Genomic DNA, 16,943 nt, shown 5'->3' on the forward strand with positions numbered 1-16,943 from the left:
TACAATCTAGTAACATGCTAGATATTTCATATCAAAAATAGCAAGAAGTTTACATTTTATTAGGGCTGCCTTGAGTGTAGAAACACTTGCACGGATCTAGCCTTTTCTAGTCATTTTCCTAAACTGTTCTGAGTCAACCCATGAACTTTTCTTACACATGAAAGCTTATTCCCAACTGGGCATTAAAATCAGCTTAAGCCATAACAGATCCTGCCTGATGTGGGGCACCATCTGCACCATTTCTAGTACCTTTTCTTTATCGGTAATTTATGAATGTATGTTATACGAAATATAAGCATTTGAATTTCTCCCCCAACTTTTACAGTCTACAAAAGATATACTGCAACTATATAACTATCTAATTGCCTATTATTGCTATGTCTGTTGCAAGTAAAAATACTTTTTTTTAATCATGCAGTCCACAGCAGTTTAGAAATCTTGTGAACTTATTCTACTACTACAGAATGTTTTTGGCATATTGTCTTACTGCTTTTCTCCTTCCTTTCCTGACTTGGTTACGTTAGCTCAGCTGCTCTTCCCTCTTGGTCATTGCTTTGATCCAATGTTTGTGCCGCAACTGCAGACATATCTCCAGAACACTGACAGATGCCAACACCTTGTCCCCATTTACACAGCCCTTACTGCTTAACCTTTAGTACAAAGCACTCTACAGAGTTTATGAACATGAAGGAATTATGTCATCAGATATCACTATGCCTAAGATCAACAGGTGACTTGAGAGCTATAGTAGAGAGACAGAAGGTAGAGACCTACTGTGCATGCCGTCAGTGATTAGAAGGGCAGTCCCTTTTGAAGGAAGCTGACTTTCAATAACCTGTGTTCAAAGTCCTGCTTGAGATGCTAAATGCTATGTAACAGCATGCTGTTATGAAACGGTTTAATCAATGAGCCAAAAAACCAAAACAAACCTGTAGTCCCATCCAGCAGTTGCTATGAGGATAAAACCAGTTTACAGAGGAGTTCATGTAAATATTAAATGTATTTCTAATTTAAGGTAAGTGACTCACCATTTTCACAGATGGATAATCACCTTAATGGCAAAATGATATAATGATAAAAGCCACAGAGGCCACTGTATTCAACCTTATCAGAATATTTTCAGCTCAGTCCAAAACTTTAATTGCGAGCGTTTATCCTCATCTGCTCAGGGGTGCTTTTTTTAATCTATTTTATGACAATCGGTAAACACTTTTTAAAAATTAATGGTGATCTCAGAGCAGGTCAGCTGGCTTTTGGCTGACCCTGAGATGACTGACAAGTGGCAGCATATGTTATGTTTCTAGATCTAGCAGGAGGAGAAAGTGAACGTTTAATTTCTATCATGATTTGCGAGGCTCAGATTTTTTCAGGCATTGTGTTGACAGAAAGTGTCAAACATATAAGCTTTAAAGAATTTCCTTTAAATTTATTTATGATATAATGTAATATGACAGTGCCTTTTATGATATACCACTTTGGTGGTGTTAGTTTACCTATAATAAGAAATATATTCATTTCACTGTTCCATCAGCTTCTCTATACTTAGATTTTTTTCTTTTGGTACAAAGACCTTTTATTTTTTTTTACTGGGTCATTTATAATGACCAGCATAAAATAATCACTAGTTACTTCTATCTACAAATATCATTCTTGTCTCCAAGGACTAATAATTGCTATGTGATTATTTAGCCTGCGTCTATCTTAACATCTTTTCCTCACCTTGTGACCCATGCTGATATTGTTAGTTTTTGTAATGTGGTGGTGCTTAGTGATCACTGTAAGTTTCAGGGCTCTCTTGTGGTGTGAATTCTTCAAAATCAACGTAAAAGACAGTTCATACACCAGAAAGCTTAAACACATGCTAAAAACACATCTGACAGGCAGAGCCAATGTTCACAGCAGAGAGAAAACCTAGTGAAAATACCACCTTATTTTTATTATTCAAACAGAATATGACCAGTTACCAGCTTGTCCATTATCTTGTGGTAATTTTCCATGAACATTACAGTCAGTGGGTTCTGAACAGGAATCTCTTTTACTGCACAGCAATGACTGCGTGGGCTGTTTCTGTGAGCATGTCTTTTATCATATGGGGTTCAGTGGAAACAAAGATACAGATGATGAAATCAAAATGGACAATCAGATGATGAAACATATGTAAGCATAAATAAGATAAAAAATAAAAACCAAAAGAGAATTTTTAATGGTCATCAGAAATAAGGAATTGTGGGTTGGATGGAATGATGAAATGGGTCTTAATAATGTGGCTTTGATTGACTGAAGTTACTCAGTGAATGAAAGAGAGTTTGCAACTAGAAAAGAACTGAGGCTTTAGAGACGGATAAGAAATATCAAATGTAAAATAAGGCAAGAGGAAAATAAAGAAGAGAAAAATAACAATTTCTTTCATTTTGGGGAAGGCAGACACACAAAGTGTGTAGAGTAGAAAGAAGTACTTACTACTCTGAGGAAATGTGAACATGATAACAGTGTGAAAGAAAGGACTGACTGTGCTTTGCTTTCTGGCATGTTCAGAAATGAAAAATAGTTTTGTTAAGATTATAGGATAATTCAGGTAGAAAGGGACCTTAGGAGGATCTAGTCCAACCTGCAGCTCAAAGCAGGGTCAGTTATGAATTCAGATTATTTCAGTAATTCACATAAAATATTTATAAAACAGTTTATAATAATATGACATCCGAAGACGAGACCTAGTACCACTCCTGTCACAGTCTAGAGAATCTATACCATCATATATGTGGCGCTCCTCTGGATGCACTTGCATGTAACAGCCAGCAGACATTACACTGATCTTTTCCTTATTAAATTTTCTTGTATAAATGATACAGGATCTGACAAGCGACTTCAAGTCAGACTGTATTTTTGTGTATCAAGGTATGCAAGATTCTTGAGCTCCAAAAGAGAGTCAACAAGGCACCAAGAGTCTGACTCTATTTTATCTATTTTATCAGTTTCATCAGCTGTAAAGGAACTAGGAAATGGCATGTCCTATCCTGTTCTCTGCCTTCTCTCTGTATCTACTTAATGTCTAAATTACTTAAAATGTATTAGAATGAAGACCAAGCACAACATGATGGAGAGAGAGAGCTGGAAATATGAGAAAGTTCAAGGAATAGATGAGGCATGCTAGTCAAAGCAAGACAGAGTCAGAGAGATGGCAAAGTTCAAGGGAGAAATGAGATGATATTGGTTGGTGTGATAGGAATTGGCCTCAGACAGTTGCAACCTAACTATTGTCAAGGTTTTTCATGTATATCATAGAATGTGGTTTAAAGGGGTTTTTCGAAGGACAAAATGATAACTTCATAGTGCACGGCAGACAACAGGGTGGGAAGAGGCTGTGTCAAAGTTTTACTGATCTTGCAGAAAGATCTCTGCAAGGGACTTATTCATCCACATAACTAAAACTCTTACTTAGTCTCTTTGTACTGAACACTTTCAGTGAACCCTGCCACATCAAACAGCAAACCTTCAGTGACTGTCTTGGCCACCTTTTATATTGTATCTGGTGTATTAAAAAGATATCTCTTCCTGACTCCAGTGAAGTCACACATTGTTTATAACATAACATTTGTTTTAGTCTGGTCAAAATCTTTCCATTGGGCAACTCCTTGAATGTTGCTCAGTTTTGATTGTGTGTATATGGCTTACATATCTTTCAGGATATTTACACAGTTCTTTATTCTAAGAATTGTTGTAGTTTAACCCAGCAGGTAGCTAAAACAACCACACAGCCATTTGCTCACATACCCCCTGCCCCTGCAGCAGGATGGGGCAGAGAATCAGAAGAGAAAAAGGGTAGAACTTGTGGGTTGAGATGAAGACAATTTAAGAGGACAGAGGAAAAAAAAGAGTAATAGTGATGATAATAATAATGATAAAAGAGTATACAAACCAAGTGATGCACAGTACAATTGCTCACCAACTGCTGATCGATGCCCAGTTAGGTCCCAAGCCACGGCACCTCCTTGGCCGACTCCCCCAGTTTTTATACTGAGCATGACATCGTATGGTCTGGAATATCCCTTTGGCCGGTCTGGGTCAGCTGTCCTGGCCGTGTCCCCTCCCGGCTCCCCATGCACCCCCAGCCTGCTCGCTGGCAGGCCAGAGTATGGAAGCTGGGCTGTCCTTGACTGCTCAGCAGCAGCTGAAAACATCAGTATGTTATCAACATTGTTTTCCTTCCAAATCCAAACCGCAGCATTGTACCAGCTATCAGGAAGAAAACTAACGCTATCCCAGCCAAAACCAGGACAACCATATTTTTATAATATCCATTGTCATGGAGGTTTGATAGAATCCTTCTGAATTTGGTTTTTGAAAAGTGTGTCCTATGTGTAGAGCCAACCACTGTTGCACAACCTCTCTGTCTACCCTCTGGAAGAGGGTGACTGGTGCACCACCTTCTTACATGAGGAAAATTATTTTGTCAAAAAATCCTCACCAGCTCTTTAAAGTAATCTTGCTATAGGTGTTCATTGTTTCTTGCAGAAATAGATCTTAAAAACCTCAGCTACAGTTTAATTCTCTTTATTGTTAGAACTGCAGCAGTTGGTTGCGTGTTCATACAGGCCTGAGTTTCCCAGCCTTGCTGATGATTTTAAAGGTTTTGTCATATTAGCAGGTAGATTCATGGAGTGAATGGGAGCATATTCATGAGTAGACTGTGATGCCTACTGAAAGAACAAAAGGTGTGAGAGCAACTCATGACATTTTAAAAACTAACTCCTCCTTCCACGAATAACCAACCAAAGAGAAAGGGGCTCTTTGAGTTAAGCCTTCATACTGAGATCTAAATCTTTGTTTGTAATAAATAACTCCATTTAAGGCATAGTAAGATGACTTTAAAATGCTGTAACACTAAAAATTTCTGTTTATATCTAGTTTATCTTTATTAGAGTAATCATCCAGAAGAATTACAGAAAGGTTTGTTTCTTGGTCTTAGCTCAGCCTTGTAAATCACTTTACAATTCTATTTATCTCAGCTTCCCCATGTTTAGACCAGAATGATAGTTCTTCACTGAGAGACACTTGTAAGGTTTATCACTGTTTGTTAGATGGTTTTGATGACAATCACCATAGTATAACACAATCAGAAATCATGTGAAAATTTAAAATTATGCAGCTTTTGGTTGAAGAGAACACTTGACGAAATAGAGAATGTCCCTGCTACATGGCACTGATATCCTATTACTATAATACATATTTAAGTATAAAAAGGATAGAATACAGACAGTATCTAAATGATTGATTAACACTTCTAAAAAGAAAATTAGTTTTTCTTTTAACTAATGACTGAAAATCTCTTAAACCAAAAAATGATTCACTTTAAATGTCATGGTATAAAAATTCAAACATTAAATTCAACTATAAATGAAATTTTCAGTTGAAAGTCCACATGTGTTTCTGCTGATGATGAAGAGAAACTGCTTTTTATGTGAATGGCAGTCAATAACAATGAACTTTTCCTTTATTTGCTTTTCGGCAGAGCAGCTGTAGTTTTCTGTCACGTGTTTTATTTCTGGGTTTTGCACTTTGCTTTTGTTTTTGCTATTTTTAATGGGAGTACAAAGAGTCTTTATTTGATGATCTGCATATAAAAAGCAATTACCACCACTGACTATATCAAATGTATTTTCTTCATGTGATAGTGCACTTTGGGATGGGAGACAACTCGGGGACCAATAACTAAAAGCATAAAATCCAAAGAATTCTAAAAGAATAATTCTTCTTGATGCTCAGGAGACGGCTATAGAATATTTTTTTGCCACTGAGGCATATTTGAGATGTGAGAAACATTAACAATGAGGAGGGCTTTAGGTCAGGATCACTCTGCATCATAGATGGCATTATCTGCTGATTTAGCTGAGCTGAAAACTGCTGAAAAATAATCCTTTTTGTGCCCTTGTCAGTGGCTTTGGCCCACAGTAATAGAAAATCAGCTTTACCTGAGTCAGATAATCATTACAAAATGAATTTAGTTCTTGACTCACAGAAATAATTGGGAGGCAAATATATTTGATAGGTGTGATGAATATTATTTTAAGCTAAAGCTTACTGAGATGTATAAAATACTAAGTGCTGCTTGTAATTGAGCAACTCTCTGCAACTGTAAATTAGCTGCTTGAATTGAAAATAGATGATTACTGAAAGCACTGTTTTCCCCCCTAGAAAACTTGCTGTTCTCCTTTTCCTTAGCATTCACAAGGGGCATTCAGTTAATCATACTGAGGTCTCCCCCTCAGTGCTGCAGGAGCTGATTACCCAGCAGGAGGTGCAGTTCCAGCAGGGTAAGTCAGAATGGTGTTGGTCGTTCCCTGGGGAGGGACATCCTGTAAAAACACCAAGGTTGAGAACTGTCATATTCACAGCAGTAGGTGCATTTTCCTCAGAAATTAATGGAGCAAGCTGGGCAAAAATGTTTTTAAACTACATCTTCCCTAGAGTAAGATGCAAATTCAAAGCTCTTTTGAAGCATTGGAATGAAAGTTGAAGATAAGACTTTCTAGTTTTTGACATTGATGATATAGGCAACACTAGCACTACGAATATTAAATTGAAATGGAGGATAAGTGGGGCGGATGTTATTCAAGCAGCTTCCAAATGCAGTCCTAACTATTTCAGAGCTAGTTTAACTAAGGTGCTTGTAATTATGGGTGTTACTATTGCAGAATACCTGTCATAGACTTCCTTCCTTCAATTTTTTATTAATTGATCAATAACGCTAGATTTTTTCCTGAAACAGGAGGATTGGAAGTAATCTTGCCAACTAGAATCCAACAAAAGAGGGTTTGAAAAACAAGTGAAGCTTTGAGATGCAGAATTTTTTTCAGCGGCGGTCTGTGTGCTGTTGAGCAGCAAGCAGCAATTCGAGGCTGCTTTCTCTATTGTAGGCATTGCAGCACAAGGTGATTGTCCTCTGTTTACAGAAAGGTTTTATGGAAGCGTTGAGCACCTTGTTTGCTCTGTCCTCTAGAACAAAGGCATAAGAAGGGTCTGTTTATAATACGCAGTTTCTACAGATTTCTTCCTAATAGAGCAAGATAAATCCTCAAGGATTTTCTCTAACAGGTTATGTAAGGCCTGGACAACCTGGTCACAATTTCTCTCTCCCACGTGTTTTTGGCTCCTATGGTCTTGCCCTCTTTTCTTTGCTCCAGCTCAGTGTTGCTTTTTTGTTCTTCTCACTTGATTCCTGTGTAAGCTCCTACACTGTGTCTATTACCACTGTGTTAGAGGAATAGCCAAATTTTCTCCATTAATTTCTTTTTAGTCTGAGGTGACACCTAGCTCAAGGACTTCCTGATCCAGAAGCGATAGCTCTGTATAAGAATATAGCATTAAGCTTACACAGTCAGTTTTCATTCCTTCTTTAACAAACAGGCCCTGCTAACCCTAACTGGCAATCCACTCCCTAAAACAGAATTTAAAATGTCACTGAAAATGTGCAGAGATACAAAGCTTGCAAGACTTTATCTGGTTTTCATTTGTGCAGGCTTTTATTGCATCTGTCCAGTAATTACCATCAAATAAATACTATTACAAAGTCAAATCTATAGTTAAACTAATGACCTTTAAAATTATACTAGTATACTCTGAAGTCATCAATTTTCATAAAATATTACCCCCAATTTCACTTGTCACCATATCTGTAGAAACATTTCCATCTGTCTTTTTATTTAATGTATACACATATCTGATAAGCCATAAATGAAGCCCTCAATATTACATACCTTTTAAAATTAGCTTTTATTTCCTATTTCTGCTTGTTATACCTAACATGTTTTCCTATCCATAAGTAAAACATAGCCTGATATTTCTAGGAAACGGGGACAGCATAGGAGATGACAAATGTGAAAGGTGACGTCAGTTAGGAGTTCTGTGTCACCAAACATTATATAAATACTGGTGTCATATCTCCAAAAGTCAAGTGACAAGGCCTTCATTGTTCTTTAATAGGAGACAGTTGTTCATGAACATATGGGAAGCTAGTTTATTAATAAAATTTTTCTTCCTTAGTCATCTTAATTCTGCCAGATTGTAAATTATGCAGCCAGAGTGAATTAGAATTAACTCGCTATTTCCAGACATTCTGAGAGATTTATTCTGTAAAGAAATTAACCTAGGAGGTTTCTAGCTTCTCTCCAGACATTTTCCTAGGTAAATTCATTGCATACTTCCAGCAATGTGCTTAAGGATAAATATACTTTAAAAGCTAGTGTGAATTAACGGGAGATTGATATGTTGAAACAAAAAGGGTCTTAGTAGGCAGGAGATCTCAAGTATCTAATCAGCCCACTCACACAGGGAGACAGGTCCAAGTCAAAACTCTAGGCTGAAAATTCCCTAGGCTCTGGCATGCTGTATTTTGCAAGGCAGACCTGAGCCAAATTTTGCAGTCTGAGATAATTTCTTTTAACACCTTCCAATTAATTCTAATTTCAGTTGTAAAATAAATGTTGTATTAAAGTCTGCACACATGTTAAATATGCACATTTACACTGATTCTTATGGTAAAGGAGTATACCCTCCCTGACAGCAACACCCTTCAATATATTGCAATGTTTAAATTTAGATATTTGAGGCTCCCACTAGACAACAAGTTATTAAAACATCTGCCTTTCCATAAGCCATTCTGTTCTCTGCCATTCCACATGTCCTTTTCTACTTCACCAGGCAAAATTGCCCAATCTAAATTTCAGCTCAAGTGTTTGATGGCTTTCACGCTGAGCTCAAACTGTTAGTGCTTCCCTGAGAGAATAGAATTGAAACGGGATTTAATCTAAAATAACAAAATAGAATAAAGGTTTTACATATAAATAAGTAATGGCCTGTATATTTTTATGCACACTTTTCTTTTCTGGATTTTGCATGCAGTGAAGTTAAATGTTGAAATGCATAGATAACCCAAAGCTGACAGAAAAGAACATCAGTGCATGTTGCCTGTGTGCTCAATTAATGCCTGTCCTAAAGTATATTTAATTCAAACCCGTAGTTACTGTTACTACCAAATATATTGCAAAAATATAATTTCTATTGCTACCTTTGTCTTAGACTGCTGGGTGCTTGTTTTCTTTTTTTTTTTCTTTTAAACAGTGGTATTTTCAAATAGCGTTCCAAAGCCATTACAAGCATGCTGTCTGGTATTTTCAGTAACAATAGCTGGGTTTTTATATGCTCGCTGTTCATGGAAGATTCATATTTGGAGCTAGGTTTTTTCCATAGAATGTGAACAATTCACTCTATAATGATAAAATGAAATTATGAACTACCTGTTAGCAATAGATATTTCAATACGTAATGATGGGGTACTAATAAAAATTCTGGACTTCTGCAGTAAAAAATTATGGGATTGATTCGCACTGCTAACAAAAATCACGTGCTTGATAAATGAAACAGAGTAGGGTTAAGCTGTTGCCACTTACCTTGCCATTTTTTTCCACATCTAGATAAATGACTGTTAAACACAGCTTCTCAGATAACAAAGGTTGTAGTCTTGTTCCAGAGATCCCTTCCAAACTAAACTATTCTGAGATTCTGTTTTGTGATTCATCCCACAAATAAATTGCTAAGAAAAGTCTTTGAAACCCAAATTTTTTGCTCCACGATTCACACCATTAAGAATGTCTGATCAGTTACCGATTCCCTTTTTTAACTCCATGCCTCTGTTCTGCAAGCTATACACTGTAAACAATTTATCTTCATGTTGTTTAGGCTGTACAGTTCTAGTTGTATGATTTGACACCCAGGTATCATAGATGTCATACAGTAATACAAAGGCAAACTTCAAACATTCCGTAAGGCAGTCATTTTCTCAGGTATTAAATATGGATATAGTTTTAGGAAAGCAAATGTTTGCCTATGCCCTATATGACCTGATGACTGTGCATATATAAGCCCAAACCACGGACTGTTAAACTTACTACGTTTCACATATCACTCAGACAGACATGAGCTGAAATTTGTGTGTGGAATAGCCAGCCTTCCCATTAACTGGATGAATTACAAATCTGAACACTGGAATTCCAAACAGCTATAACCTTAGGAAGAATAACAAAAACAAAATTTTCAATTTAATTTCATTGTTCCATAAGACAGGATAAAATCATAAACTCTTCACCATGCAAAGTGGCAGAGCATTTTCACAACAGGCTGAGACTTGCTACTAAGCTGATTGAGAACTGCCATTAAACTTTAAACTGTGCAAGGTTAAAATTCAAATCTTAGATAAAATTTCTGTTTTGCAAGAAGTGTCCCATCACACCAGAAGACTTTTCAAAATCTTTTCTTTTTATTTTAAAACACTGATCAGTTGTCAAAGTATGAGCCTACACCATGGCCATTTCATTAGTTGTTAGCTAATTAGACTGTTTAACCACACTTTTTTCATGGAAAACAAATTTTACAGAACACACATAAATTATCTCTTACAGAGCAACTGTGCTCCAGAAATTTCTGTAACTTTCTAACTTCACCTGAATTCCAGAACTGGAAGTGTGAAGTCATTTGAAGTCTAGAGAGTAAAATCCAAGTCACGCCATCTATTACTTCTGTGAATTTGAACAGGTTGCCATTTATTTCATCAGTCATTAATATTTCCCACTTACCCTGGCTCAAGCAGAGTCCTGTGAGGAGTGACGTTTCTCCTAGCCGTAAGGGGGAAGCATGGTGTGCTTTACAGAGCAGCAGAATCCCAACAGGGAGTGTCTTCTCCTGTCTGCTAGGGTACAACACGAAGGAGGAAAGCTGTTATAAAGAGGGCCCCTTACGAGACATGAAGGACAATTATAAAAGTACTCCTCATCCGTTCTACCATATTTCCTACAGTTAGCGATACGCTATGTATGCTGTAGGTGGTATAAACATACCATATTTCCTAATCTGGAAAGTGTCATCAGTATTTTTTTCTTACCTACCCTGTGGCTTTTTGCAGCTTGGCCCATGCATCCCACTTGTGCAAAACTCCAGACTTCAGTGAAACATCATTTTCTTTGCAGTCAGTAATTTCACATCACAGTGGGCTGGTAAGATGAGCGCTTCAGAGAATGGTTTGGTTTTCCTAATGTGAAATGTCTACATAGGGTAAATGTAAATGACTTACTACCTTTGGCTACCGTGCTCAGCTGATGAAGCTGAGCTGAAGTATTATTACCTTTCTTGATGACATGAAGTCATTAAAACACTTCTCTGTGGTTTGAGCTATAATTTTAACACTTGCAGGAAATAAAGAGTTTTAGAAAGTGTGGTGCTGTCAGCTTGTATATTATCAGACACACAGCATGTGCCTGCAAACTACATCGGTACTGTTTAACTTTGTGAGGCATCAACAGATCAAAGACCCCATAAAATGTGGTCTGAAAAAAGAAACAAAACTATAACTGTAGTAAAGAATCAGGTGGCATATAATTGTATTTGTGGTAGAAATGAGAATAATAGGAATTATTCTTGAAGGAGGATTATTATTCACCCCTTCATTCTTTTCTAGTTTTGAGTTTACGTTCTGCATCTGTGAAGCACAAAATCACAAAAATTATCATTGATTTCCTTAATCCTCGCCTTTTCTGAGCTTTCATGACAATTTTTTTAATTTTTATCAATAAATTTCCATTATTATGCTATGTGAGTTAACTGTATTAATGAAGAATAAAGTGTAAAAAATTAGACATTGTTTTCATGAACTTTTTAGGGACATCTTAAGGCTACTAGTATAAATTTTAGTGCTATATATTGAAAGGATGTAAGCGGGTGAATAGAAAGCTCGTAATAATTGTATGTGTGACCCTCAATATAGGCGTTTTTTGATTTTTTCTTTTCTGTGTAACCTAGCACATTGCCCATTTCCCCAACTTTATTAATATCCTGTGGATACAGTGCTTGTTTGAAGCTGAATGAAAGTCCACAAACTCCCAATTATTTTCAGTTTTGCACTTGTTTGATTAGAGTGCTATTGTCTGTAATTTTTACACTTTTTTGGAATCTTCAAAGTGCATGATTCATGCCTTGCAAACGGGTTGTTTTGTGTTTCCCAGCACTGCTTTATTTTTTATCCCTGCCAGTTATAACCTGATAACCTGATTTCATACTGTGCTTTAGCACAACAATACAGTCATCAAACTAAAGCAACACAGTAAGTGGGCACATTAGCCATCATTTTACTTGATCACTTGGGAGAGATTAAATTTATTCATTTTCAGAGCAGATAATGAAATATTTAAAACATGTTAGAGTAAACGGTGGCAGCATTTGAAGTTCTGACGTGCTCTTTGCCAAAGCAGCATACTCTATACTGCACATGTAAGACTCTTGTGCAGATGTTTGGGAAATTTCTGCAGTTTTTTTTTTCCTTAGGTTCATTTGCATTTAGTTTATCTAAAGTGAAATCCATTCAATTTTATTGAACTGTGATTCTGGTAATTTACAATATTTACATGCTGTGGTTAGATTGAAATCAGTCCTTAATTCAAATTCAATCTAAATTTACAGCATAGTAATTAGGGCTTTGTAACTGACACTAGGGGCCTATTGATTTAATGAAAAACTTAACCTTACAGTAAGTGTTTAATTAGTTGCTGCAGTAGATTCTGCGCTGTCCTAAATTGTGGACTTTAGAGAATTAGGTACTAATTTAAATTACATTACTATATAAAGACCAGAACTATTTTTTAAAAGAGTATGTAGCCCTACAGATGAATTAATTGCTCAGCCTTTGAAAAGGATAACAGAAAAAGGCAGTAATGAAAGCAATTGCCTGCTCTGTCTGAATTCAGGTAAAGCCATGTTAGGTATCCTGGAAATGACTACCTGCTTTGGTAAAATATTGATTTAAAGAGTTAAGGGTAAAAAAAAAAAGTCAGTGAGATTTTCTGCATGGGAATTTTCCCCAGGAGATAAAATTTGAAATAATACATGTGACTACGTATTGAAGGTGTCCTCTTGAAGATGAAAGAAAGAAAAAAATCTAACTATAAAAACCAATATGTTTGTATTCGTAACTGAACAGATGTGACAAAAAATGTATCTGTAAATATCCATTTTATACAAAGAAAATGATACTTTCATTTACAAAATACTCAAATGTAGTAAGCAGATACTGTATTTCTCTGGTTCCATAAAATACCTCAATCTAGATCAATCCCATAAGTTTGCACATTTAGAAAGAATGAATTACCAGTAACGGCAGGTGTTTCTTTCTTCCTATTTCTCCCCCTGTTCTCCAGATCTGCCACTAACACTTTGGCCTGATGTATAGCCATTGGAACAAATTACAATTCATCAGTAACATGTCAGTACACGCTTCTCGCAAAGCCCTTGCTAGTAAGTTTACCCCTCTTTTACTGGTTAATAAACCGCCCTGCAGCAGCAGTGGCACTATAGCTTCCTGCCTCGCTGCCCATGTGTATGCTCCTGGCCCCTGGTAAACATAAAGTATTTTGTAGTAGGCACTCCTAATATGCAAACTTTTACTGTGCCATAGATTTTATATTCCTAGAGGATCATCTGAAGGGCATCATGGATTTCATTATGATTCTACTTTATATTTTCCTAATCAACCTGAATTCATTGCCTGTTTGCACCCTACGCTTGATTTTGTGGGGAAGGCAGAAGAGATCATTCAGCCAAGCACTGCTGTACTATATTGCATATACATAGAGACCAAACTAAGATTAAACAAGGGCTTTTGTTTTGAAAAAAAACATTTCCCTTCTCAGTTTCTGTAACAAGAGGGTGGATACCTCTGCTTGTACTGCACGCTCTGTCCAAGAGCTGTGCATTCAGGGGACAGGGCGAGGTGTAGGTAAAACGAGATGATGTAAGGTGAAGGTACCTGAAGATCAGGAACTAGCCTAAACTCCCTCTATTCCCTTCCTATTTTCTGTGCGTGCAGCGAAATGCCGTTAGAACATAGCTCAGTGGCGAGGCTATGGGAGCTATTGCGGCAGGTAGGAACAAAGAACTGTGATAGTTTGCAAAATTGTATGTTCTCTGAGACAAAAAAAAGAAAAAAAGAGTAGGAAGATAATCTGAGAGTTGTATCCCCACAGAAAATTACACTTTTTTCTAACACTCGGTAACAAGACAATGATCAAATAAAACAATGAATTTTTCCAAAGTAATGGTCTGAAATATGTGTTATAATAATAAAGTGAAGTAAGATAAATATAGCAATAACTTAACACCGGCAGCAGAGCCATGAAGAAGTCCACAGGTATGATACTGAGGCACAGAGAGACAATATTTTTTCTTCCAGTTTCACAGGCAGTCTGTAGCAATCTGAAGCATATAATTTCTCTAACTGATTTCATAGAGTGTAACATAATAGAAGCAGTGAGGCTGGCAGAGATGTAAAATCCCTATTTTTATTCTTTTCCAGAAACTACACTTCTCCATGATAAGACCTTTTAACAATTCTCTTTGGACAACATCTCTGCTGAGCTTCCATTGTGCTGAGCAAGGTCTGGTATGAAATTAAATTTCAATATATTTCTGAAAAATATACTTGTTACAGAATTCAACTAATCTCCATGTGTTTTATTAAGACTTTCAATTATTTTAATTAATTTTAATGATTTTTTTTTTCAAAAGTAACAATTTTTATTTTGGTGTCCGACCTGGGGTTTTTTTAACCTGTCTATTAACCTGGCCATAGCTTTTTGGGTAATTCCATGTTCTTAAGCCTGAACATAGTAATATTCCCATCTGAGATGTTTACACAAAAGCCGTGGAGCTGAGGAATCTGCTGGGGTATTTCGTCTGTTCTTGTAGAGAGGGGGAAAAAAGTCTATTTTATCGATGCCTTTTTTGCCTGCTGATGAAGAAAGGCGAAGTAAAACACAGGTACAAGAGAACAGGTGTTGACCTACCCCAGTATTTATTGTAAAAATAAATAATACCTAATCTTACTTTATTCTTTTAATCAGCAAATAGTCATCAAAATCCATGAAAACATTTGACTTTCCTGTAGTCATTAAGTAAAGCAAGAATAGAAAGTAGAAGTTTTCATCCTGGCCTTGGTCCTTATAGGTTAAGCTACACTGCTTCTCTTGATCTTTATCATTTTATGAATAAGTCTGCACAGTGTCACACCAAACACTTTTCTATATTCGGAAATGATAAATGGTTTCTGCCTGAATTAGCTTTAAAACAGTGTGACACACATCACCATCAGAAACAGTTCTCAAAGCTAGAAGTCAATGTGCATCTCATTGGGCAGGTCAAAATCACAACTGTAACAAGCAGATTAGTTTCAAATCTTGCTATTTCCAGGAAAAGGTTTTGTTGTGGGTTTTGGGGTTTTTTTTTCCCAAAGAAAGGAAAAGGAATACAGCATCCAAAGAATTTTAACCTATCTCAAGTAGAGTACTGTGCTACATGTGAAAGAAGTAAAGGCAGGAAAGGAGGTACTGTGTCTGTAATCAGGTACACAAAATTGCAAAATAAAATAGAAGGAGATGAAGCACCACTGGAAAAGCTCAAATAATGTAGTGAAACTTAAAGAATTATGTGCATGGAGACTAATGTCAGAAAAGTCACCTGTCACCATCTTTAACCATACTCTACCTCAGCTGTGTTTTCCCAATAGTAGTCATCAGTGATGTATTTTTTTCTAGAAAAGGGAGACTTAGAAGACATTTAAAGAGTCCTAGAACCACCCTCCACCTACACTGCTTTTGCTAATGGTTACTAGTTTTGATGAGTCAGCACATCTTATCAGCAAAAGCAGCTTCATTAGTCAGTACCATAAGCATGATGTCAGTGTGGAAACTTGCCGTATTCGTTACTCTATCATTGTTTTACTCTTTAGTAAGTTAAAAAGTAATTAAAGTATTGTATAATATTGCGGGTAATGCCTAGCAGTTTGCAGCAATAAACTTGGCACATTCAAGCTTCTTTGGTTTTCCTGCATGAAACTGCCAAATTAGAAGCCACGTTACCAACATCTCCGTAGGCTGATCTGACGAACATTCCCAAGAAACATAGGCTAAATGGAGGATTTCTGTATCCTAACGACCCTTAACTTCTGGAATATGCCTTTTTAGGAAACACTGGCAGTTGAAGATAACCTTCATTCACCACAAGGTGCTCAAAATTTTTATTAGTTTGGGCAGATGGCCAAAGGGATAGTCTGGCTTTCAGGACAAGAGAGCACAGAGGTTGTTTAAAGGCATTTTCTGTTTCTTCAGTCTCCAGGTGTGCTGGAATGGAGAATACAGCCACCTTTGCCATGGTCCACAGTAAATTCTTTTGGAAAGAACAGTTCATTCTGTTATTATGAGGTGCATAAACAGAGTCACAAAGTAAAAATTAAATATATGCTTCTGAAGTTGCCAATATATTTCAAGTTATATGCTCAACTGTAATTAATGTTTTGCCTATATATAGCAGACAAAAATAAGATTATTTGAACCAGCATAAGAAATATCTGTGATTTCCCACCTCAGAAAAAGCCAGATTCATGCCATGACACTCCATGACTTCCCACAATACATGCCATGACAACATGCTCTGTGGTTTTGAAAGGTTAATCACAACCCAATATTGGTTGAAAGGAAGGGAAAAGTGATATTATGTGACATTTAAGTGTTGCGTTATCCTGCTTTCTCTCAGACTTTAGGGTTTAGGACTGACCATTTTTGTCATATAAAACCAATCTGTACGGAAACAGAAGTACTTTTTCTAAGAAATTAAAAATCGCTTGGTAACTAACAAAACAACTTATTCTTCCTAAAACAAAATAGCCCTGTTTCTTTTGCAATACTTTCAGACATGTAATGCACAATTCAAAAAAACAGCAAGGCACTCCAGTTTATGGCATTTTTTTCCTCTGTGGTCTGATCATCAGGTTGCTCACTCACATTTTGGAAAACCTCTTCAATTTCCTTCTCTTCCAGCTCAGAAGAGATCTGAGTAGATATCTGCTCATT

Source organism: Phaethon aethereus, assembly GCF_964289735.1.
Source record: "Phaethon aethereus genome assembly, chromosome: 4".
In the NCBI taxonomy this organism is placed as follows: domain Eukaryota; kingdom Metazoa; phylum Chordata; class Aves; order Phaethontiformes; family Phaethontidae; genus Phaethon; species Phaethon aethereus.